We start from the raw sequence: 27,137 nt of genomic DNA, 5'->3' as shown, positions 1-27,137 counted from the left end.
AATTTATATTCGTGATTAAAAATCCAATTATTAAAATTTTATTCATTTTTAAGCAATAAAGTTTTCTTTATATCTTGGAGCCAATATTTAAGCCGGATAAAATTAAACTAACTGATAAATTTTATTTTTGTAGCAATGTTCCCAAAATATTTTTTTGTTATCTTTTAAACATTGTTATTTCAAGTTTTTTTTTTTTTTTTTTTTTTTTTTTTTATTAGTTTAACTTTTTTTTAATTGATCTATTTCTATTCCTTTATTACTCGGTATTTTTTTTTAAATCGTTAATTAACAATGACTAAGATCTATAAAAAATTTTAACAGCCATTTTTTTAACATAGAAAAAAAAATCGTAATGAAATCAATATTACTATTATCAAATATTGAATTTTTTTAAACATAACTGAGGCTCCTCGAGGGATAATTTTCTTGGAGGCATTAAACATGAGATAATACTTGTTATGAATAAATGATTAGATTAAAATAACCCCATTCTTTAAAATCAATAAGCTCTGAGGTTGTAACCACTAAAATTACCACTAATTATAATAATAAAGTCTAAAAGTATTGATAATCAGGAGCTTATTCGCACTTGGGGCGATTAATCCGTCAGGTTTGCATTCGTACCAGCCTAAGTAGCGATCCCGGCTTACCTCCGGTGACCTCCTGATGTATCGTGAAACGGCAGGGGTCGTCGGTGTCAAGTCGTGGCTCTCGACTATTTACTGGCGGGCTATGCTAACTCAAGATCCTCCAGGAGACCCAACCAGAACCGGGTAAGACGTCGGTTCGCTTTTACGTCAGAATTTATTCACCAGAAGCTCATAATTTTATCATCATCAATTCAACCAGCGATCTGCGGTCCCTCGTCCTTGTTGTTACCGCTATCAGAGCTAATTACTACTACAACTACAATTACTGCCCCTGGATTTGATAGTTGATAGTTGAACAACTAGCGTTTAATGTTTAATGAATTTTAAATTTGAATAATCATTTTATTATTATTAAATGTCACGCGCGCGCGCGCGCGCGTGTGTGTGTGTGTGTGTGTGTGTGTGTGTGTGTGTGTGTGTGTGTGTGATAGTAAAAATAAGTAAACCCGCGGATAACCTGTTTTGAAAGTAGGCGCACGTAGCGTGTAGGCTGTGTATGCATTATATCGACAGTACTCTCTTTACTAACTTGAGAAATAAAGGGATAAGTGAAAAATGTAAATGAGATGGTTGCCGGAGAACGAGAACACGCATTGCACGGTTCTTAGAACTAAGTGATAAGACACCAAGAGTGATGATGTTGTTGGATCGGGCGTTAACGGTCTATGTGTAGCAGGTCCGTAAGTTTTTTGCCTCTAAGAGTAAAGACTATTGCAACAGGCAACAGTACAGAGGATTTTTTAGATTATAATAACTATTATATATATTCCAGAGAATTGAATCCGAGAGAAGCTAACGATAGATCCATAATATTAAATTCTAATGAATGGTTAGTTAGATTTGTGTCTACGGGTATTTATCCCGCGAAAGGTGATAACCAAATGATTAATTTATTAATATTTGTGTTTTAGTCTTTCCTCGCGTGACTTTCATCGATAAATTTAATATCCTTTTTTACGAGTGAATTTAATAATCAGGTTAATGTCTATCGAAAAAATTTATTCAATAAAAATAATATAAAAATTAATTAAATTTTTAACGTACAAAAAAATAAATAAATTGGATAAATACAGCGAATGATTGAAGACAGTACTGGAGTAACGTAATCGTAGTAATATAAAGAGTTGATATGAAATAAAAAGAATTAGTAAGTTCAGAGCAATAGGAAATCCCGATGTGAACCTAGAGTACAGAGAAGAGTACAGCGTATTCATGACGTTACCGAACTAACTAAACAGTCATAGATGGATATGTATATGTACTATATGTGTATGTATACATTGCATTATCCTCAATCGAGTGTAGTACACAAAGTCTCGTCTTGAGATAAACTTTGGCGATAGAATCCCCATGTAATAAGTGTATATATACGGGTTCGCGACGTACGTGAGAATCGGGACGGTTACGCGATCGCGAAGACGTTCCCGCGATCGCCTCGCCCCCAACCGAGTCAGCTGCTGCTGTTAGCTCGTTGCCGGTTAGGTATACCGCCTTGTGCCTTGCCCGACGTTTTATTTAGCATCTCTCTTTCTCTCTTTCTCGCGTAAGTATACCTGGTAGGCTACCTGCGCAATACCTCAGCCATAATACTGGGGCCTATGCCTTCTGCTTCATACCTCATACCTTATACATTAATTTATTATAACTTATAATAGTTTCTGTAAGTAGATAATCCATTTACCAATCAGACATCTTTTGTTTCAATTCTTCCAAGCTTTCCATTCATTCTTTCTCATTGAATATTACTATAAACGCTTTTTTTTTTTTTTTTTTTTTTTTTTTATTCAGAAGTTCGATAAATTTTTTTTTTAAATTTTGAATTTTTTAGATTTTTTTTTTTGTTGTTGTTATTCTATTAAATAAACGAAAAAAAAAAAGTTATGGAATACATTCTAAAATATTATTTAAGTTTTGACATTAAATTTAAGGTCAAACAACTTAAACTTATGATAACAGTGACAGTAAAAAATTGAGAAGAAAAATAAAAAAAAAAAGAACAAGGGCTAGCTGGAAGCAGAAGACAGTGGTAGACTAGTATTATAGGCAAATAAATAAATATGGAGATACTTAATACAAGAGCTGATGGCTGGTAAATACGATTGAATAAACTTTATCACTAACAACGGATAGAATGTAATGAGTTGTGTCTAGAACAGATGGTAGTATCTTCGTTGCTGGTTGCTAAGTTTTGACGGTTTATTCGCGCGGATATCTTCTTACAAGCACCGAGTACTCAAGTCAACAGTTAGTTATCACTCCTCCACCTTTTCTATCTTTCGGACAGTTTATTACCGCCTCTTAAACTGTCGTATTGTTCAGCCGGTCAAGATGACGGCTCAATCATTTTTTGACACTCAAACAATTAACTTATCCATTATAAATTAAATTTTCATTGTAATTTATGATATTCAATGGTAATTGAATAAAATTGCAAGTGTTTAAATAATTGCCAACGAGCAATGTTAATAACTCATTTAATAGCTTGTTAATTTTTTTTATAAAATATTAAATATTGCAAATAACTCATGGCAATTAATTTATTCTTATTGAAATATAAAAAAAATTAAATATTATTTAAGGAATGCATTGGTGATAGATTAATAAAAGTTGAAATGAAGAAAATGATTTATAAAACAAGATGATCGCGTGCACATTGTACATGTATTGTCGTGTGTGACTACAAGGCGTGGCTGGATCGCTGCATGCTTTCATACGAGGAAGCTGCTTGGCTTTACTTCTATTCCAATAGAAATACGATAGATAATGTGTTTTATTTTCTTGTTGCGAGCAATGATTCTCTCGAGCAGTTTAGTTTCCAGCACTCTATCTTGCATTACATTCTGTACCGTAACCACCTCTTACCCTCAATCCGGCATTCTTTGCCCTCGCTAACTGTAAATATTATTTGTTCGATACTACTCTTAATACTATTTACACTTTAATTTTTTCTTAATTAATTAAATTTTTAATTTAGTTACAAACTCGTTTAATTTTATCACTTTAAAATTACTGGTTTGGAAAAAATTTTAAATAAATTATTAACAAGTGTAGCAAAGATATTACCGATAAAAATGAATTAATGCGCAGTTTAATTTAAAACCGATTCAATAAATAATAACTCGATTGAAAAATTCAAGTAAAGATGAAAAATCTTATCAGTTAAATAAAATACTAAAAAAGGTAAATTTGCAGCGAAGTAAATCCTCGAGGAATACAAATCAGCTTCATATACGAAAGAGATAAGCGTAAATGTACTGGTGTATGTGCATGTAGTATGGAGTAAGTAAAGAGAGAAAGGTATGATCGTTACCGGTCCCGGCAGTTGTGTAGGTCCAGTCGCCCTTGTCGAGAGGCCTGAGGCACGGGCGTGGGCCTTTCACTCCTGCCATCCGCGTATCGTTTCCACAGATATACGAGTTCACTTATACACATCAAGCATAAAAACACTTATATATTAAACCAGCTACTTTGTATTTGTTGTTATGTAGAAAACGCTACGCTCCTTACTTCTTCTTTTTATTCTCCATCCATTCTGTACTATTTCGAGTTTCAGACCAGACTTAATATTATTCTCTGCCTACTGTACAGTACTTTACATATCAACCTCGAAACTCTATCTCTTCTCGGTGACACTACTTGGATTTACGATCACTCATCCGACATCCAAACGTCAAACCCAAAATACCAGCCTTTATTTTATTTGTAATATTTATTATTCAACCGTGCCACTTGTTTTTACTTAATCGTGCCACTAGTTTTGGTTTTGATTATGATAATTTATCACTTTCATTACTCGACAAGATAAATGAAAATTACAATGTTTCAATATTTTAAATTACAGTAAAAAAAATTCTTTGTGATTACCGAAGCTTTAATTACAGAGCTTTCACTGTAATAATAAAAAAAAAAAAAAAAATAAATAAATAAATAAATCATGTGTGGTAAAAGAGAATATATAGATGTCCATTTATCGGTTATAATTGTAATGAATTAGAATTAGAATAGTGAGATAGCATAAAAGAAAATAAAAAAAGTAAAATTCATGACCTTCGATTAATCACGACTAGGAGGCGATCTTAAGCCGCGATTGCAGTGTTAAACACTGCCCGATTATACGAGCTATTATATTAAGGTACAGATAGATATGTACATAGAAATATAGTCTGCAATGAGGAGAGAGTATAACCTGGTGGTAACGACGACGGGGACGGGCGGAACGATATTGCTTATTAACTTTGTCGAAGAGAGTTTTATGTTTTATCTATCCTATCCTATCCTATAGATATATCCGAGTAGCTCTTTGCTTGTTATTAAATGTATCTCTACTTATACTGCACAGAGTTTAATGCTCAAAGCGGCGTTATGTGTAGTAGTAGTATTAAATAGAGGACTAACGGGCACCGATGGTGTTCATATGCTATATACTACACACCATTACCTTTTCTGATCTCGGAGTTACACCAAGTAAATAATACCGATCTATCGGTATAGTTTTAGATTTATCTTTATATATTATGTATATATGTATATTGTAAAACAACGAAGGACCGGTTGCAGCTAGCTCGCCCCTGACCAGCCGCTAATACCGATCCTGGTACAGTTATATATTTTAATTTATTGTTATTATTATTATTTTTCATTATCTATGCAGTCGTTTATCCTTTATTAAATCACAATAGATCGCTAATGTTTTTTTTTTTATAAAAATATTTGAAAAATTCTTTAATAACTACATCAATATGCAAATAACATTTAATTACGAACAACTTCTTGTAAATTGTTAATGAAAGAAAAAACCAAGAGCCCCCGCGTAAACCCTGTAGCGCCATTCATCCATTCACACAAAGTTCATTCATAATCGTATCTTATTACTTATATTTATTATTATTACTCTTATACAAACAGTAGCGATGTGACGGTACGGGGGCTAAGAAGAGAGACAGGGGTTTAACATTTGTAAGTGCATAATGCAAACACGCTGATGGTAACCGCGACGTTTTGAGCAGCCCCATTAAACACCTCCGTGTCATCCGGGTATTCAAACTGCCGGCTTATATTCTCTTGTATATATACACATAATATAAATATAAACATGCATTATTAATACACACTAACACACTCAATGTGAATAGGCACTGGTACAGTACATTAATACAGAAAATGTGCATTAATAATCACCTACGCCTGTCTAATACAAGCAACAGCGGGCCCAGGGGTCGGCATTCATTACCTTTACTTTGTAAATTCACCTTTTCTGCCCACGGATTCAACTCGAACGGGTTTAAAATAACACCCATATAGCATCCTCTACTCCCGGTTTCAATAGTATAGTTCACCGGGAATATTACAGCAGCTGAATTTTTAAAATTGTTAAAAAAATCAATCGGGTGGATTTATCACAAATCACTCGGTGATTTAGTGCTTGCAGTTTGAATACATTTTAACTTAAATATAAAAGTAAAGATTTAGCGTTTAGCCCCAGCAAGCATGCGCATAGTGGGCGTTTTATCGTCTCAAATAAAAGATGTACTTATTTGGAGCGAGGTGTGCATTCAAATGTACCACGTATAGGACCGCGGGGTGTCTCTAAGCACACAATACACTCATATTGGTTGTTTGTTTATTTGTTTGGACATTAAAAGTTTAACTCACGATTTAATGAGTCATGATAATATAATATAATGATAATTTTAAGTTTTACTATAAAATAAAATAATAATATAATATACAAATCAGGTGTGCCACACCTTTCTTTCTCTTTATATAAATTACTATTTACTATTTATATATTAAACGGGTGCATGATTATAGTACTTTTTTTATTTAAACTGTCACCCATTGATACTGATGAATGTTTTGGACCTACCAGCAAACAAAGTAATTACTTCGGCCGGCTTTTGAGGGTAATTAACCGCGATGATTCGGTTGTTTTAGTTATATTGTAATCCCGCTGCTCGAGATCTTTTGATCGCTTCGATCGGATCTGGCTCTAAGAGTTATATTAGTTACTTTCTAAAGATCAGAAAAGTCCGGTGCCCTTTTTAATCCTTAAATAAATATAATAATATATATTGCATTTCACTTCTGATTAAAAACCGGTAGGAGTCTGCGGCCCACGTACTTATTCACTTGTCTTCATCAGTCTCCAGTCTGTCCGTCTATATATTTATTATGAATTATAATAAATATATTTATTTAAATATAATAATGTTACTAAGACATCGTCGACTGAGAATTGATTTATTGGATCTTTAATTTTTTATTTATTGATGTCAGAAATTGGTTTCATTTTTTTTTTTTTTTTTTTTTTTTTTTTTTTTTTTTTTTTTTTTTTGGGTAGGAATGTGTATGAGTATTTATAGCTATATTATTTTATACAAGGAGATTAAAGGAAGAAAAGCTGAGCGCATAAAAATAGTCTCGATGGAGGATGACCAACAAGAATCATAAGAAGGAGGCGAATAGAAGAAGAACTAGCTCCCACTTAACGCACGACAGACATAACGGAATAGACGTCGACAGGCTCGTAAGTCTTGGTCCTGCAAATGGGGTCGATTCACGATCTTCGGGCAGCCTGATAAGCCACACCGCATCCACACACGTTCACAATCAACATACATTTATATATATACCAGTATACGGGATTCGAAAAGCTAGGCCTGAGTATGCAGTACGATTACCCACTCAGTAAACTCAGTACACTCAGTATCTTATTTTCTGTCCGTCCCCGGGTGCCTCATGTACTCGCTAAACTAGAATTCCCGATGATTATCACACCTCGAACCGGAGCTTAGGCGTGTCCTCAACTCAGGATGACCTTTCTTATCGCGATAACTCTCGAGGACATCTCGTTGAGCAAGTTTCACTCAGCGAGTCTCCTAGCTCAGATGATATAATGCCGATTCCGATTTCAATCCTGACTCCTGACTCCTGACTACCGACTCCACCCACTGTTGTTTGCATTTTGTCATTTAAATGCTAATAATTTTTAAAAATATTTAATCATTTTAATAATGACTATTATTTTATCAAAAATTACTTTAGTAAAAAGATGAATGAAAAAATCGATAAAGTTGAAAAAAAATTACAAAGCAAACGTACTAAAAATTGCATCATAATAGTAAGTCTTCTTCCCGGCTTGTCTGCACAATAATGAACAAAAATTTCCTTGAAGACCTCCTACCTACTTGAAAACATATCATTATCTAAGCTAATCGGCGGAAATCGATCTGCCCTCGCTCGTCATCAATATTTATACACCTCGGTGATATATTAATGTACATCCTCGTATTCACTCTGTCCACTGTTATATTATTTATAAATATATATAAATAAACATCCAAGAATGACGGATTTTATATATATTATGACACCTGATGAGCCGAAGCATGCATACGATTATCCCCGTGCAGATGACAATTATTCTTGTTTAATCATAATATAATGTCTTTTCATGCTCCGAAGGCCTCCCGGTCGCACCCACATGCGCAAACAGCATCTCAATAATTACAATAAACACGATCGTCGTTACAACTCATAAATAAAAATTAATATATAAATATACAAACTTAAATATTATCTTCATTCCATTGATTATTTATCCAGCTCTGGATCGAATAAATTCACGGTAATAAAATTTTTCTGGCACCACTTGCTCGGTGAGAAAAATTTATGGCCATTTTATTTTATAAAGTATAACATTTTATTAGTTATTTGTGAATGATACGGCTGGATCGAAGTTAAGAGGAGGTCTTCAGACTTGATTCTCGAGGCTCGAGGGCTTTGAGATCACATTTAATTGGAATATTGCCGTAATATCATCAATAACACGTGAGAAATCATCTCAGTATGCTAATCCGAGTTATTACTTACACGTACGTCGTATATAAATATATAATATAGTTCAATACATTTATGTTAACTAGTTCGGTCTTATATTAGTCTCAGCTATTAATATTTATGTAATATATAACTTACAATGTATAGATCTCGATAAATGACTCTTCTGCATGCTTCAAAGTGTCCCGGATCTTCCTAATACACTGATAGAGCAAATTGTTGATATTTAATAAGCTTTATTATTTTTTAATTCTAAAAATCATTTATTAAAATTAAAAAAAAAAAAATAAATTTTTTGCCACTTAATAAATAGTTCTATCAGTGTAACATCTAATTATATATTACTTGTAAATTAGCAAGAAGAAATAGGTCCAAAAAATGGAGTGTTAAAAAAATGAATTGAGTAATTATCTAAACTGGCAGACGAGGATGATTTAACAAAAAAAGGAAGAAGGGGCGATGTTTAGTCTGGATATTTTATAATATATGTTATAAAATCTCGGATAATGCCCCTGGGCTGAGAAAGGTGTGGTGAGTCCATCAAGGCGAGAGATTGGTGTCGTCATTCCTATCCGCCGAATCATTTGCTATTGAGCATAATATAATATAATATAAGTTAGGCTTGATATTTATTAATATTTCAGTGTTTGTTTGTGTTTGTATGGGTGTACTGTGATTAAACGGGTGATAGACGTGAGACACCTTGTTGTATCATCAGATGTGCTTAGATATCCTATATATAAATAAATACGAGCACTTGACTTGACACCGTGGTATTAATTAAGACCACTTTTTTTATTGTATATAAAGATCTTTTACTCCCACGGATTTTGATTTTTTTTTTTTTTAGTTAAGTGTTTACTCTTACTTGGGTCTTGTTATGGTTGAATACTTTTATTTTTCTAGGGAGAAAATTTCTAAAGAAAACATTTTTTATTTTTTAATAAATTTCATGCAAGTAATGGATTTAAAAAAAAACTTAATTGATAATTAGAAGAATAAAGTAAACTGTATGAAGTATAAAAGAAACGAAAAAGTTCATTAATTCTGATGGTAATAATTTAAATAGCACGTGTCGGTACTGACGAGAGTTGTCTGTATGATTAATGAAAGTCTCGAAAGCTTATAAAAAAATAATAAATGATTGTAGTTATTCTTATGAAATAAAAAGTAAAAAAAATAAAACAAAAGCAAACTCTTAACTGTAGACTATAGACTAATTTAAAACATAATACTAATTTAGCATCGATAAAGGTGCGATAACAAATCCTGTTGCATTGCTCTCTACCCTTTACTGCTAACTTTTTTATCCATCAATATTAACCTCATAAATATCTGATCATTATTACTCAAGTAAATTGATTGTACTCCAGATACTTGAGTAAATGATTGGATTCGATGAAAACGGAACATGATAAATAAAGACAATTTATCAAAACAAATCGTTTTCTTTAATTTGTTTTTTACTACGTATTTATTCTCCAATCTCAGTTGAGGTTTGCTTTTTTTATTTATTTATTTATTTTTTTTTTTTTTTCATCATACTAATCGCAATTGCGTAATAAAACACGACTCAAAACCGCCGACGCTTGACGCTTGTATAGATAAATGTACAACTGGTCTTTTATTATTGTTATTGTTATTTATTTCGATGCTCGAAGGCACGCTCTCGTTTAAATACCTGTATCGGTAAGCTGTAAGTTCAATATATATATATATATATATATATATATATATATATATATATATATATATATATATATATATATACAATACACATGTATGTGCGGGTAAATTTTTTTTAGTACAAGTCCCGGTTAGTCTGAGCTTTAAGTTTATCGGCTTGAAACTCCAAAGCATCAGCTGGACGGTGGACTTGAAGAGATTTACGTTCATCGCGTTTCTTACCTCATGAAATTCATTGTACATCCAACTGTTTGCTCTTCTTGTTCTTTAGCTTTAGTTTACTTAGAGATCAATCCTCGGTTGCATTACCGTAGTGTCTGCAAGAAAATATATATTTGTACTGGGTGCTCGTTGTCGCATCAGGAATTTTGATTGACCTGACGATCGACTATTAATCGATGTAAATCATCGAGTAACGATCTCTATGCCCATCTACTTGACTTATCTGATAAATTCTCTCTCCCCAATGATCCACGAGGTTTCATTTAAATTTCAATAAATAATTTATTATCAAATTTATTAACTCGGGCTCAGATACCATTCAGATTCTCGCATTCCTGAGACTGGGAAAGGAATTCCTTAAGAAAACGCGTACCCATGAACTTTAGATTGTTTTATGCTTTAATAAATTTACATACTCTCTACTTACTCGTTATATCACTTTACTTGCTAAAATTATTATTATCTAATTTTTTTTATTTATTTAATTCAACAGATATCTTTTGATTGCCGGTATCTTGCTAGTTAATTAAAATAGATAAACACTTTATGTTGATTATAATTTTTTACAACAGTATGGGGTATAAAATTGCAATTTTAATTTTTTAGAAATTTTCTAATAATTTTTTTTTTTTTTTTTTTTTTTTTTTTTTTTTCACATAATTTTGTTACATAAATGACTTAACATCCATCAAAACGAGAGTAACTTTCAAACAATTGATTTAATGGATTTTTTATCGATCAAAAAAATTCTCTTTATTCAAAACATAACATAAATTTTATGAGACATTAAAAAATGTAAAAACTCTTGAGATAAACTCAATATTTTCACTTTTATTACCGGTAAATAAAAGTGAAATGCCTAAAAAATGTAAAATATTAAAAATAGCGAGCAACAAATCAATGAAATTCCCTGGGGCTCATCACGTAACAAAGCTCCGATAGTAAATGTCCGGTAACAAAGTTTAGAACAGAGCACTAATATAATAAGTACAGCGTATAGTTGGCGTTAATATACAAATATATAAATATATAAATATATATATATAAATATATATATATATATATATATATATATATATATATATATATATATATATATATATATATATATATATATATATTATCTGGTCGGTATTGGCGGTAAAGGCGGTAAAGGCTCTACCTGTGGAGTTAGCTTAAAGTCTGGAGCATAGACCCAACTAGACGTAAAAGTCGACGGGGATGTTGTCGATACCGGTGACGACTCGTGATTGCCCCAAGAAGGGAAAGGTGTGGCACAGAGCGCAGTCATGTTGCTGATTTATAAGGCTAAATTCCTTTTACCGCTTCGCGTATTGCTGTTCTGTTCGGTTTTGTTCTGTGTAGTCTAGAGTCTGGAGTCTGGAGTCTAGAGACTACAACTAGAGTCTGCTCTATCTATTCTGTGTATTATACATAGACTTGTTGTAATAAGAATACTGTGTACAGTACTGATTGTACACAGAGTATGAGTACAAGAAGGATATTCAGACATACTCTAAGCTCTGAGCATACCAGACTTAAAGTTAACTTCAACTAAAAAGTAGTAGAGGTATATATTACAGAGACCAGAACTTTGCCGGCGAATACACAACTGGGCAACAGCTACAACAATATAACCCGCCTACACTACTACTTAACTGTTATATATATAAATATATAAATAAATGTACGAGAGGATCTCAGCTGCACTCTGTACTGTCTCGTGTATGGTAATGTTGTCGCTTTTCGCTACACATTACATTCAGAATTCAGACTGCAAACAATCGACCCTCTTCCGTTCGATAAGCTTGCGGAAATTACGCAATCCTATTATTTATGAGTTCTCTTATCTCAAATAATACCATTTTTTATGTTAATTAGAAAATTTTAACAGGATCTCGGTTATTTTTATTATTATTATTAATTTATTTTGATTGAAGAAAAATATCCGAAAGTTTTTAAACTACGATAAAATTTTTATTTCCTTTGAAAGAGAGAATAATATAATAAAGTGATTAAGAATTTCGAATTGAATGAAATGTCATTGGAAAGAGACGTACTAATGCGTTTTCACGATAAATAACAATAGCCACCAGCCTTGATGTCACTCTTCTCTGGAATGATGAATAGCCATCAGAGTGACCAGCTCAAGTACCTACATAATACCTATATAATATACGGTATCAATATACAGGTTAAGTACAACCTCGCGACCCTAGGGTCTACTCTCACCCAATAATAATAATAATAATAATAATAATAATAATAATAATAATAATAATAATAATAATAATAATAATAATAATAATAATAATAATAATTTAAATATATTTATAAATTCTAGTTTAACTCTAATTTGGAGTGACATTAATATTTTAAAATTTTATCAAAAAAATTAAATTATTTTCAGAATTAAATGCAAAATTTTATTAGTAGAAAATTTGAGTATTAATAAAAATAAAATATGAATCGCCGTCCATAAATACATGAATACATAAAGCATATTAAGGCCTTAAGGCTCAAATTATAATTTCATAACTTGAGGAATAATACCCGAGACATTTTCATCTGGATCTCGATCGTCGTGAAGTGTATAATAAGATACAATCGATGTATCTTTGTATCGGTTTAGAGGTAGAATACTAGATAGAATAATGTGTAATGGTACAAGAAGCGACTACATACACATACGCAATATAAATACTGATAGTGATAGGTATATGCAGGAGATCATGTCACAGAGACCACCAGAGACCAGTGGGCGTACTTTCTATGCGTGCTAGTTATTCACAACTAAACATATCACTAGTATACCTACGAGCATGCCAGAAACTAAAACAAACTAAACTCTTGTAACCAATCTATGCAACGATACCTTTTAATCTTCCGGTAAATATATCTAATGTAGGTATTTATAAATATATATAAGGAGTGTGTGAACATGTAGGTACTTCTATGCGTGACCTAACGCCTCGACAATATTCCGATCCAAAGCTCCAAGTACTCTATACTCTGTACTTTATACTCCCTTTACCCATTGGCTTATACATCGCGATTATTATTCAGGCTAAAGGTAAATGTTACCGAGATACCGAGATCTGCATAATTATTCGTCTTATTATATAACAACAACAGCAACAACAAACCAACAACGCATTTGAACATTTATACCCACGTATATGCTCACTATATAACTTTTATGTCTCCACCCTACATCTTCTTTCAAAGGCATTTACTTTCTCAGTTATTTTTATTCTATCGGCTATTAATAAATATTTAATTGCGAATTTTTTAATTAACATGGCAAGTTAAATATATACACTAATAGAAGAATTTAATTTTATCGATAATAAATATTATTAAAAAATTAAACAATTCGTATGAAAAAAAAAAAAAAAAAAAAAAAAAAAAAAAAAAGGGGGATCGATAAGCCTAAACCGAATGTAAAATAAATTTTTTTTAAAAAAAGTATATAATCCAGAAAGGCTCGTAGACCAGCTTGAGGTCATCCTGATAACCCGGTGTGATTTTGTCGTAGCCAGTACCTACTAAAGAGCAAGAGAATTGACACAGTGGAGCAAATAAAAAGCAGTCACACTGACAACTCACATAGAAATAAAAGCTAAACAGAACAACTAATATAAGTATAGTTTTATTAGCGTTTATTCACCGGATTGCATTAATGCTGAGAGTTTCTTAGTCGGTTTTATAAATAAAATAAAATAAAATAAACTAGTGAGTTTGAGCAAGAGGGAAATAACGAAACGGAACGGATCCGGATCGCCTCGTGCGGAGGCTGACAGTCACGTTGTTCATATGTATATATTTATATATTTATATTTATATTTATATATGTGTATAATATTATCGTTGGGAGTACAGTGGCGGCAGCCGGTCGGCAATCTAACGCTCTCTACTCTCATTCGCTTAAACTTTCCGCGCGACCGCGCCACTCCGATATACTCCGGTTGTGTTGTTCAGCTCTACTGTTATAGACACACCCTGGTTTGATAACACCCACACCACCTCACGATAAGACCCGGCCGAGCGGCCTATCAGTATTAATAGATGTGCGTCCTGAAATGTTCATTTTGCAATCAGCTTTTCATTCTCGTTCTTATTATCCACGACCACCTAGCCGATATAGACCAACAAACACCGTCGTCCCTTGTTACGCTATTAACTATTAACTATTATAACTTATAACTATTAACCATTAGGTACTACAATCGCCCGACTAGACTGTTACAACCACCTTCTATTAGTTTAAACTACTTTTAACTTATAGGAGAATGTGCGCAGAAATTTTAATAAAAATTATTCAGACCGTGATATAAGATCTGCAAAACCGCCAGTTAATGATAATTATCAATTACACGTGACTCGGAGATTTCAACTCTTAACTCTCCTTGCTTTTTTTATATTTATCTTGCTGGATAAATAATAAGTTTCAATTAATTTTTATCACCGGTATTTATTATGTTAAATATACTTGTTTTTGATAAGAGTTTTACCTCAGATAGTTACTACTCTCGATAGATATATAATCTGTGTTATCTCAACGCGACAACTACTGGATTCAAATGTAAATGCTCTTTCGAAAATTTTAGAAGCTAGATAATTTTTTATTATTAATAAATAAGCTTTACTTATTTTTTTAAAATAATAAAAAAAAAAATATTTATTTAATATCTCTAATTAAAAGCTGGACAAGAATTACTTAAAGTGAATTAACATTAATTTAAAAGCTTATGCCTTTCGTCATTAAAAGACTTATTATAAAATACTTAAGACTTTGGTAATTGAAAAGGAAAAAAAATTTAGCAGATAATAAAATTGCTAAAGTTATATAAGGTCTGGAAGATATTTTGAGGTCGGAAACAAGTTGTTTAAACATGAAAACCTGTGGTTAGTTACGCTCATTAACTTAAGCTGATGCAAAAAAATAAATTTTACTTAAACTCGTGTAAATAAAAATAATGATACACATCATTTATCATTAATGGGGTGGGGGGAGTTCAGAGGGCCTTGGAGTCAAAGTTAAAAACAAAAATAATATACAAGAGATGTATATAATAAATATCTGGGGAATTATGTGAATTAAAAAAATGTTAAATTAGTTTTATTAAGTGTCCAACGGAGAGCATCCATGTCGGTTGTCGTTGGAAGTTGTCGTTGTCGGGTAATTACTAATTATAAAGCAATAGCCAGCGAGTAGGGCATGTGAAATCTTCTCTGCTGGAGAATGAGGTACCGTTACGTGCCCAGACCTCAGAGCCCACAACCGAGACTTCAGACAGTCGCTTAAATGACGTGACAGTTTCGAAGAAACCCAGCATCCTTTTTATGATAAACAAAAAATAAAAAAATCCATTCTAAAATATTTTGCTCATGGACTTAAAATATTATTCTTTTATTTACTCTTTAAAGTTTAAAAGGAAATAACTGTTTAAGGCAAATATGCATCATAGCAGGTGTCATGATGACATTGCCGTTTATTGCACTTTGTATACAGTAATTATCTAATGATCTAATGTCCCGCATGTATCACCGAGGTACTTTACGACATAAAGAGATACTTAAGGCCAATGTTTACATTATAGTTTATAAAGCCAGCCGTGTTCTCAGTGACAAAGAAGATACTTTTTTTTTTTTTTTTTTTTCCCCCAAGTTCCCAATTGAGAATCGACACCTGGGGAAAGCACCAGTTTTGCTTTTTTAACGCTGAATAACCGTGAAAGCAACTCTCGTTTCCCCCCAAAACGTCTTCACCTACGCCCCGACGGAAATTATAACTCTGAAATAATGACTCTTAATTTCTCGCAATTATTATACAGATATGTTGTATATGTGGTACACTATTTACGTGTTTCAAGGCCTTATTTTTTATTCTCCAAAGCGAGGTTTTAAAAAATCAAATAATAATAATAATAAAAATTCTTAGAAAAAATAAAAATATGGTAAATTTATGAATTATCATATAAAATTAAGAAATCAATGACTTGTTAATTATTTCCTGGAAGGATATTTAAAATGAGATGATGAGGGTGAGGGTCACTACGAAATAACGGAAGCATATAAAATTAAGAATCCTCCTTAAAAAGTGGATCTACTTTAACAGAAATTGATAGAGTTAAAAAAAAAAAATTTTAATTAACGTTTTTGTATGGAATTCCAGAACTATTTGATGGTAGTCTCAATATCGAGACAGTGGAAATCAAAAAAACAAGCGGACCTGATTCTAAGAGTTCATCGCACCCGAGTAAGTTTTGCATCACACAGTCACAGTCGGAATGATAATAATGATGATGATGATGATGATGATGATGAAGATGAGGATGAGGATGTGGATGTAGGCGAAGAGAAGCTAAGGATCAAAAATTGGCTAGCGAGCGAATCTCAGTAGGCGGATCTCTTTCAAATTAGCACGGACACAAGTATCACGTCAGATGGGTAAGTATTTTTTCACGCTTCAACTCTATGATAATCTGATCAAGACCCATAACAAATAATAATAACCAGTCGAAGAATTAAAGAGACTTTGAGATATAGAAAAAAAGAGGAGTTTAATCTGTTAAGCAAATGAGGCCATCTTCCGAAGATTTCGGATGGATCTAGTCCCATTTATAGACTCCTGACGTAACCGATAGATTAAAATCAAACGACAGTTATAGACAAGGCTGAACAAAATCAGTTATTTCAGATAGACAAAAATAAAATAAAGAGAAATAAATGGAAGCAAAAAATAAACTATCAACTATTAAGAATAAATAATAATAATAAAAAAAATGGGGGAAAAAAAAAAAAAAAGTATTAACTGCGTGATCAATGACTTGGTCTGTGGTCCGTTGAATCTCTTGAAGGCTGCCCAGCATGACGTCCAGCCTTTTTTATACTGCGTAAGAAAAATTCGAAACTAACAGATAGACGTCTTCAAATTATTACGGCCGCGGCTACTGTCGATGCATGACAACTCGGTCAATCTTTAAGTATTCTATTTATTTTATTTATAGTGTTCCTGTTAGTGGTATGCATGTAGATCGATTTGGAGCTCTCATTAATGTCCCCGGTGCCATTTTCGATCGGCTGTCACCTAAATCCCAAGATTCTCAGATACATACCTAAATATTACACATACTTTTTATTTAAATTAAATTTAAATATAAATTTTATCTAAAGAGAGATTACGCTGAGATTTTTTAAGTACGGTATAAAATTCATCGAGATAACGATCTCTTAACAGCAAAAAAGTACTCGAAACTTTCACGCTGTATACTGTGAACTGTAGACTCTGTACTGGCAGCTACAAACCCGCGTGAAAAGGGCAAACGACCGAAATAAATTTTCACGGGACATTATCTCCATGGGTATCCATAGTTTCAATTGTCACTTGCTTTATTTCGACCGTTTTTTAAAGAAAGTTTACATTATTGCTCAAACTCATTGTATAAGACTAACCATCTTCCTGCACTTACGGTTTATTATTTTACACTTTATGCCGACAATTAACGCGATAAAAATCCCTCATTTCATACTTAGAATACTTCAATGAACAATAATCGCACAATTTATTGATATTTAACCCGTAAATCGGTATCCTTACATCCGTATATTCTCAAGTGCGGATGTACGGAAGCTCTGTAACTATGCAGCCAATTAAGTTTATTGTTTTTTTATTGGATTAACATCATCATATCTCGTAGACTTGCGCAATTTTATTTGAATTTAATTGATATTTGAACCATACCATAAAATGCAATCTTTACACTCGTACAAATTACTTGGCAAATGTACGAAAGCTCTCTATCTGAACAGCTATGCAACGGATTGAGATCTTTTTAACAGAATGGATAAATAAAATAATTTATAAGGCTTGGGAATTAATAAAATAATGTTTTGAGGTGTAATAGTATATAATTACTAGTATAATAATAACGCATCTTGTTTCGAGAATCCAGAAACCGCAAATCCAGGTATGCTTGTTGCAACAAGTTATCTAAAGAATTCGAGTGAAACACGAGGGTGTGTTTTAATATTTTATCGCAATAAATTAGTCCAGCCTCGGTAGTGTGTGTTTATGTGCTGTATAGATATAGAGAGTAAGGAGTATGGAGTATGGAGCTAACTCTAAACCGGTGGGTACATCTAACATACATAACAACACGAGATATAATACAGTACGGCGAGTATATAGGATAGATCGTATTCGCAATAGCGAATGCATCCGGCGATCTAAAGTGCATGGCATCTGCAGGGCGGGGTGGCTCGCCTCGACTTGTACGTCAACCACACACACAAACACCTATGCAATGATAAAACATTGAATCCTTTAGATAGCGGCCAGGCAATGTAAGTTAAACAACACTAACACAAATCCGTACCCGTGTACCGGTGACTAAACGGGATCGAGTTCTGGCAAGGAGGGAGACTTAGAAAGTGAAACTGAAAACGGCGTGTTAGAGTGCCCCACCCTGGCGTGGTCTCCGCTCACACAGAGATCTAATATAACAAGCTGAATCCATGCCAGACTAAGCTATGGACCGACTGAAAAATATCTCCAGGCAACAGATCACACACTCTAGAAGATAGATCCTAAGAAAAGCTGCTACTAATCCAGATCCAAATCCAGCTGCTTTGTTTCTTTATTTAGGCAATTATTATATATAGGCAAAATTATTTTTTTTAAAAAGAATAAAAAATAGGCATCGAGAAATGGCTAATGAGAGTAATAAGATCACCCGGGACAAGTGGAATTGATTGGATCTTTGGTTTTTGTTGGCTGAAGAGTCATATCAGACGGGTATCTCGTATCTAGGAAAAGAGACTGCATCAAACTCCTCTAACTCTAACTGGAGGACTTAGAAAGTAAAACTGAGAACTCGGACGGTTTCTGGCTCTGACTTGAGAACTCCACCCTGGAATCTTATGAATACGCTGGTAATATCTTTTCTAATATCTGGATGATAATATTATTCACTATTCCGTAAACAAATTAAAATTTGAATCTCTCCGGTGTATAAATATGCTCGTGAGAATAGATGATTAGACAATTATTTTATTATTATTTGAGACCCAAGAATTAACAACAACAACAACAACAACAATAACAACAACAACAACAATAATAATAATAATAATAATAATAATAATAATAATAATAATCCTTTCCCCTTCAATTCAACTGGTTGTAACCCGGCCACGTCATTAGAGCAGCTCTGGTTGCTGCAGGTCTCTTACGCCTTCCTGTAAATGGGGCTATCCCGTAAACGGTTTGGATCCTCAGTGCTCCATAAAAGGCGGCTAAAATGTGAGCAAGAAAGGCTGGTCTACACGTGTGGAAAAAGGGAATTCGACAAAACTAAACAAACTCCAAGAAACTTAAACTTAAACTTAAATAATTCAGGAAAAGTATTCAAATCCTTCAGACAAGGAAGTCCAAGAATAAGTACTCGGAGGTAGAAGAACAAATTAAATTAAATAAAAAAAAAAAAAAAAAAAAAAAAAACAGTAGCCATGAAATCAACAACATTGAAATGAGCATCGACAAGTAAGTCAGTTCAAAGTCACCAGTGAGTCTTGGATGCAGCGAGACCACCTGGGATAACTGTCAACGACAGATGCTCAGTGATTAACTGTCTCAGTGTTTGCGAGTTTATTTGGCTTGGCTCGGCTTAGTAATTCATCAAGGAATCACGTTCAAGTATCCAAATTGGCGCGAAACTTCGTCACTTTAGCAGATCGCCATATTAGCATCAACTGGTTGGTTGACAAGAGCAACACCAACACCACAAAGAAATTAACCACCAAGGCTACTCTGGCTGCACATTGTCCCGGACATTGTCGAGTATGTCAAGACCTTGTCTAATCTGTCATTGAACACGTTCCAATGTTTAGTTATTCCCGATGTTTAATCATCTCGTCGACGTCTATGCTCCAACGGTCATATATTCCAGTTAATGGTTTGCTAGTCAACCGTACAGGATCATCGATAATTAGGCTTCTAGGTCACGACCAACTCTAGGTCCAGCAAGCAAACAAATAATAAATTTTTTTAATTTTATTTAATTTTAATACCGAGCGATAAGTTAAATGGTAATAAATTTTTGGTCTCGACAGTGCGATATAAATAGAATAGACATCTTTATTATTTGATTTAGAAATAACAGGGAAAAGGTTAAGAGTCAGCTGTCAGCTTATCAATAAACCAGAAATTTTTATCAGTATTGAATTAGAATTTAAATTTATAATTGCAGCGACAATCGAACGTCCTTACACCCTCTTATTATTATTTTCTCGGAGTATCCTACGCACTGAATATTTAATATTGAATTTAATCCTGTCTCGATTAGATGGTATGGGATGTTAAATGTTGAATTATCAGCTTACCAACCAACTCCGTACCACCAATAAACCTTTACCGTGCATGTGCATTGATGACAGTTACGTAGGCACATTAATTATGCATACGGAATGTCACGTATCACCTGGTGCTCCTCCCACAGCAGAGCGTAACGGTTTGATGGCCAATCAAAGCATCCGATTACGTTACTAGCCCCTTCCTCTGCTGATTTGTTGTTCTATTCTACAAGCCAAAGAGGCAGAAGCATAAATCCCAATAAATAATAAAATTGTTTGCTGATCCAAATCTCATCGTTAATCGTAAAACATAAACAAAGGGTATTACCAAATAGCAGCAATCACTAAACAAAGATTTACGCTTAACCACCCGAACTATCGGTTGCTCAGTTAAATGTGGTGTGAAAATTCCTCGAGAAGAAATGGCTATGTTCTGCTGAAGAAGATTTGAGGTTTAAGTGTGCCCGGAGGAGTTTGCCTGAAAACGGTTCAGAGAAACAACCAGACTGGCTGATGGCTGACTTGTAAACCACTGTTACCTACGATAAATTGCTCAGTGCGCTGCCAATTCCCCAGGAATTTAAAAAGTCAACCAACCGACCTTTGGGGGGATCGCTCTAACTCTAAATTAAGACAACGTAGGTGGTAAACGATTCGCCACGGTAGCTTTGCCGCTATTAGCCTTTTGATAAAGTACAAAGCTGGTAAGTAACGTCAACTATTACCCAAGTGCTTGAAAGTTTAAGCAAGCTTTTATCAAGGAGTTAAATAGTCCACTAACTACGGCATTGTTACCAACAAATAAAAGACCAAGTAATCGGCCTTTCAATAGTGTACGTCAAAAGTAATCCTTTGGGCTCTCAAACACTCTTCGTAGAATAATTTACTACAAAGGCATCAAATTGACCCAGTTTTTTTTTTTTTTTTTTTTTTTTTTTTTTTTTTTTTTTTTAAACTACCAGTGTATCGGTAACTGGTGAGCCCTTAGAGCCTAGAGTTGGAAGAAGCACCAGACTAAAACTCTTGGACTGAACTATTCAACAGTTTACGGTTTCTTGCACAAGTTTTAATTTTTTTTATTGCCCCTCAATCTTTTTTTCCTCCTTTCTTCTTTCTTTCTGAGATTTTGAGATCAGACAACTGACCTACTTGTTACTTTCTACAGTTTTGTGTATCTCACAAATCTCCGAATTGTTAAATTGATAGTTTATAATGTGAATTGAATTGAATATGAAAGCTAACCAGCAGCTTCTTTGATGGGAATCGTTTTTCATTTGGTTACGTGGGTGGTGACGACAGCTTGCTGATGCTAATAATTGTTACACGTGTCTCACGTCAGAGATCAGCTTGATGGTTGTCAAAATAGCCGCTATGCCTTTTTTTTTTTTTTTTTTTTTTCTATTGAATGCAACATAGCAAGCAGGAGCTTCTAATTCTAATCACTATTAAATTTAATCGCTGCACTTAGTCTTCAATTTTATTTTAATAATAATGACATTTTCATGTTTATGTAGAATTAAAGAGCGGTGTTTATGATCTTGAACTGGCAATGACGAAATGCGATCACTGGTGAATAAAAAATTAATTGGATTTGTGACGTACTAATAAATAGATAAATAGATTAAATTAAGATGTGGGTTTAAATTAAAAATAGTGATTGTTGGTTAATCTTTTCCGGAATTAAAACTTTTAAAAGTTATCGGAGTGTTACAAGTTACAGTAGGTACAGAAAACTCGATTGTTTAAATAGTTTTTAGTTTAATACTTGCTCGGTATTACAATAACTGTGTCAAGACGCTCTAGATCTGACCAATTGTTGCGCAATCTCCAGCCCAATCCCGATCCTCAGGTATACTTTTAATCTACTCGGCTTACAATCTCGATTACGGGGACTTTGAATCGTATTTCTTACTATTGACGTCTCTATTCTATACAGTAATAAAACTTTGCATCAACACCTTTTTTAATTAATCTTATTATTAACTTTTTTTTTTTTTTTTAATTCATTTTTAATTAAACTATAATTAAGGTTTCATTCATCATATTAATTATCTACAAACTTAAAAAGAGTTATTTGAACTCACAAAGGCCAAAAAAATTATATAATTTTTTAGCGATGAGATGAATAAAAATATTGAAGCATCTAACGAAAAAATATCTTTGCTAAAGTGATAAAACATCTATAATCTTGAACAAACTAGAATAACCAAAGTTTATAGCCAAAATAATTTATCGGTTAGTCATAAAAGAGCCAAGATCTAATAAAATATATATAACTTTCCATCGTAATTCAAACAAAACCTGATCTACCGGCATTCTGAAATAGAGCAAAGAACAATTCATCTCTTCTTTTTCTTCCTCTTCTACTTCATACAATATCACAAGCTAACGGTATTAAGAAGGTAGCAGCCGAAAACCTAAAACGGGTGAAATTTATAAAAGAGATGCTAGTGAAGCGGAGCCACTCGCTGGCATTGATACCTACTGAATAAATAAATAAATAAATAAATAAATAAACTAAAAGCAGAATAAAGATAAAGAAGCATAAGCCACCGTTGAGGACTGATTCAGCAAAATAATAAAATTATTCGAGTGGTATCGGGAGAAAAGTGGGTGGGAGACAAAGTTATTATTATATGGTGGTGGTAGGGATAGAGTGGAGGCTGGGCGTGAGTGTTCCGCGGAATAATGACACAAGTGGGACCACACCAAGAACCAAGAACCAAGAACCAAGAACATTCTCTATCTAAACTTGAGAGAGTAGATCGGTACAGTAAGAGTAGATCGGTGCTGGTGAGCAGCCCAGCTAACTCTTACTCGGATGAGCGTCCAGTACTGAGAGTTGAGAGAGTAAGGTAGTACCGATAGAATCGGGGGAGAAGGGGATCAAACAACACAACAACAACAACAACAACAACAACAACAACAACAACAACAACAACAACAACAGCAACATCAACAACGACAACGACTCTAACGCGTTAACGTGATAGTGAGACTCGGATTGTACTTTTATTTGGTTATATTCTGTATAATACGGCAACCAAGCAAGAGATAGACCAGACATAGAGTGAACCAGGATTACTGGTACTGGTATTGGTGCAGCCTGCAGCTGATAGCACTAAGTAGGGAGGGCAGGTCGCGTGCCGGCGTGGTGCTCTCCAACTCCCGTACCGGGAGAGGACCCGACCAGATACTTACCTTACCTTACCAACCTCTCTCACGGTTATTCCACAGCTCCGCGCTCATCCACGCGGTGCTGAGCTAACGCTCATTCCTTCTTTCTTATTTCTTGTTCCTACTAATAATTATTACACACATTTCACTAACTTTTAATTATTAGTCGGGAATTATTATCAATTTGTTTTGTTAATTTAAAGTTAAGTGACTTTTTTAACAATTACTGCCGAAATTTTGAGATTTTTTTTAGACTTTGCACGAAAGTTTTAGTGATTCAGTGCTACAATTAATGATTGATTGATTGATTAATTCAAGTGTGTAAATATTTTTTAATAAGAAATAGAGCAAGTGCAAAACAGTGTGGCTTAATGACAGTGGAGACTTGAATTTGTTACGGAGGATTACGGAAATTTTTTAGTTATTTTGGGGCTGAAAAAAGACTAGGACTGTAGATTATTTATCATTTTTATAATTCAGAAGTGCAGTATACTATATACAGTTGTATTTTAATATTTTATGTGATGACTTTGTGTCCGCGGCTGATAAGGGCCAGTGACACGTGCTTTGGTTATTTTTCCACATGTGCCTAGTGGTCGGTGCGACACGTGGATTAACTATTATTGCTGTTTTTTTTTTATACGCAAGCTGTGCTTTTTTCTGCGAGATCAAATGAAGTGTAAATGTAAGTTTTCTTTTTTCGAAAGGCCCATTTTTGGTTTTTGAGGTGGAAGTTTTTTTTGGATTTTTAAATTCGTTAGAAATTGTTGAATAAATTTAGGTAAGATTTAAAAAGTAATGATTGTTTTAGTTGGAGCTAATTTTGGTTGAAAAATTAAAACTTTAACGAAAATTTTTCTTGATTAGTTTTGGATTAAACTTTAAATAAAAATTTTATGATGGGAATATAAATTAAAATTAATGAAAGAAATTTTGCAAACAATAAATTTTTAATTAAAAAACTAGATAAATAACAAATAGTGTTAGTGATAGCAATAACAATAAAGAAAAACGTGATTATGATTGAACGATAAAATAAAAACAAGATATAAACAATAAATAAAATTTAGTTAAACATATTAATGAACTTCTCACGTCATTTACAATCATCTTGTGTATCTATCATGTATTTGTCTGAGATATAATATCCCAACGATAATAGAATGCGAATACAAATATATATATTCACTATTCACTACTACTATACTAATAAAATCTTGAAAGAAATGGTAATATGTACTCTCTATTTAAGATACTTAGTATAACGTAAATGGTAATGTCATCCCCAAAGTATTTTATTGTCTTGAGTGTTAGCCAAAGTATAGAGTAAAGACAACAGAATAGAAATAAAAAATAAGAATGAAATACTAAATACGAATAAGATAATTCTTCATATATGTACAAGTAAATATAATGATTATGATATGGGATGTGTGGGGCAAATTTAATGTGAGGAGAAATAGAGGCAAAAGGACCGGCATTGTATACGATCCATGAGAATCTCTCACGATTGTCCTCATTCTCGTAATAGCCGAGTATTCAAATATAATACAGTCCACGCGTTTATTATGTGCAGCATTTTGTCCACAACTTTTTTTATTTCTTCTTTATTATTTTATTTTTATTTTTATTCGGTCCTCTACACTTTACTCTGTAGATATTACAAAGAGTGTTGGCCAATTTTAGAGAAACTTTTTTTTTTTTGTCACTTCTCTATTCATTCTTTTTTATTTCTCCGACAATTTTTTCCAAATTTCACATTTTGTCTCAACACTTAAATAAATAAATAAAACAATTATTATTAAAAAAAAAAAGGCGGTTAATAATTGTAAGCCGTATTTCATAGATGAAAAAAAAAATGAAAAGACATAAAGGGTGATACGAATAAATTTATGAACAAGGAAATGGCCTAGGAGTGGGCTCTCTTTCTCTCTTTATTGGTAGAAAAGCAAGAGCGCGACTGTTGGGTGATATAAGGATGCTTGTGGGTGTGATTTTTTCACGCGCCTAACTTCACCAAGGGTGTATGCTCACAACACTCTCGCATCTCTTATCCTATATCCAGCCAGCCGCCTTTACCTTGCCTATCAATGATATAACCGTATAGGTATCGTACTGAGCGTACTGAGCACTGAGTAGTGAGTAGTGAGTAGTAAGTACTGAGAATAGTATGGGAAATAATGTCTCGAGTTCCTCCACTCTCAATTCTTAATATATTTATACTACTGAGGACATAACTTCTAATCTCGATACATTAATCCTTCAATCGTTGGTTTACTTCCTGATTTATCTAAATATCTACACCGTGAATATGCTAATTTTAATTATCCGCCTCCTTCTAACTTTGATTCATTAACTAATTAAACATTTACAATTTACAATTGATCAGTATCACTTCTCTTCATTAATCTTCAATTATCATAAAATTAAGTCATTAAATTACTCTGATTTTTTATTTCACACTCGATTAAATTTCAATAATATTTATTTGTTTTAAAATCAAGAAAAAGTTTAAAAAAAAAAAAAAAATTAATAATTAACAAGTTGAATTATTAAATAAAAGGATAGTGGGAAAGAGAATAGGATTGATGGCTGGTGTTGTCAAATTAATGAAAATCTACGACTGAGCCCTGCTAATAATTACGTAAGTCTTTCTCCTCCCAGGTACAAATACAGAGTCGAGTGTGTCATATATTTAAGAGGTTGTGTCTATACAGCAGTTGATCTGAAATAAAAGGACCGAAGGTCTTTCACTTTGTACTTATACTTAGTTAGTATCAGAATCAGGAGTGAGGTGAAGCTTTAGCAATGTATGGTAGTAGTTATAGTTACACTCTCGGCGTGTTGAGTTGAGCTCAAACGGTGAATTAACGTCAGCAAGCTTTATATTATAGCGTAGGATAGGATAGTCAAGGATGAAGCTCCTGTAAAAGAGATCCGACTTGCTTTATTTCCTCAGTATATCCGTATGATACCTTTCATTTCTTTATATCATCTTTGGTTAGTGGAGTACACTGGACTCAATACCGAATTACCGGTGTACTGTAAACGGTGACAAACGATTCCTCTTTTTCTCCCTGAAGGCGCTACAACTTGTCGGTATGAGTTTCTCTTTCATTTAACTCTCACGGTTTTTATTTTTAACCTTGAAATTTTTATTGCAATTTTTGATTTTTGTTTTATTAGTCAAAAAAAAAAAAAAATTAA

The 27,137-nt window shown here is 33.2% G+C and overlaps 1 protein-coding gene across 2 annotated transcripts in view; it reads left to right on the top strand.

The window, feature by feature from the left end:
- The window catches only part of LOC141525747 (uncharacterized), a 49,460-nt gene that overhangs the window by 7,098 nt on the left and 15,225 nt on the right, over positions 1 to 27,137 (top strand). The window contains exon 2 of one of the 2 annotated variants that reach the window (XM_074240369.1): positions 16,576 to 16,850. The gene's annotated coding sequence lies outside the window, so the exon portion shown is untranslated. Of the gene's footprint in view, positions 1 to 16,575; positions 16,851 to 23,524; positions 24,616 to 27,137 lie in introns of those variants that run through there. The other variant, XM_074240360.1, reaches the window with a different exon arrangement.

Source organism: Cotesia typhae, unplaced genomic scaffold (assembly GCF_013202065.1).
Source record: "Cotesia typhae breed Kobodo isofemale line unplaced genomic scaffold, CoteBio_Ctyphae contig_11, whole genome shotgun sequence".
NCBI lineage: Eukaryota > Metazoa > Arthropoda > Insecta > Hymenoptera > Braconidae > Cotesia > Cotesia typhae.
The sequence above is the reverse complement of the archived record's forward strand: the minus strand, read 5'-3'. Positions and strand labels throughout refer to the sequence as shown.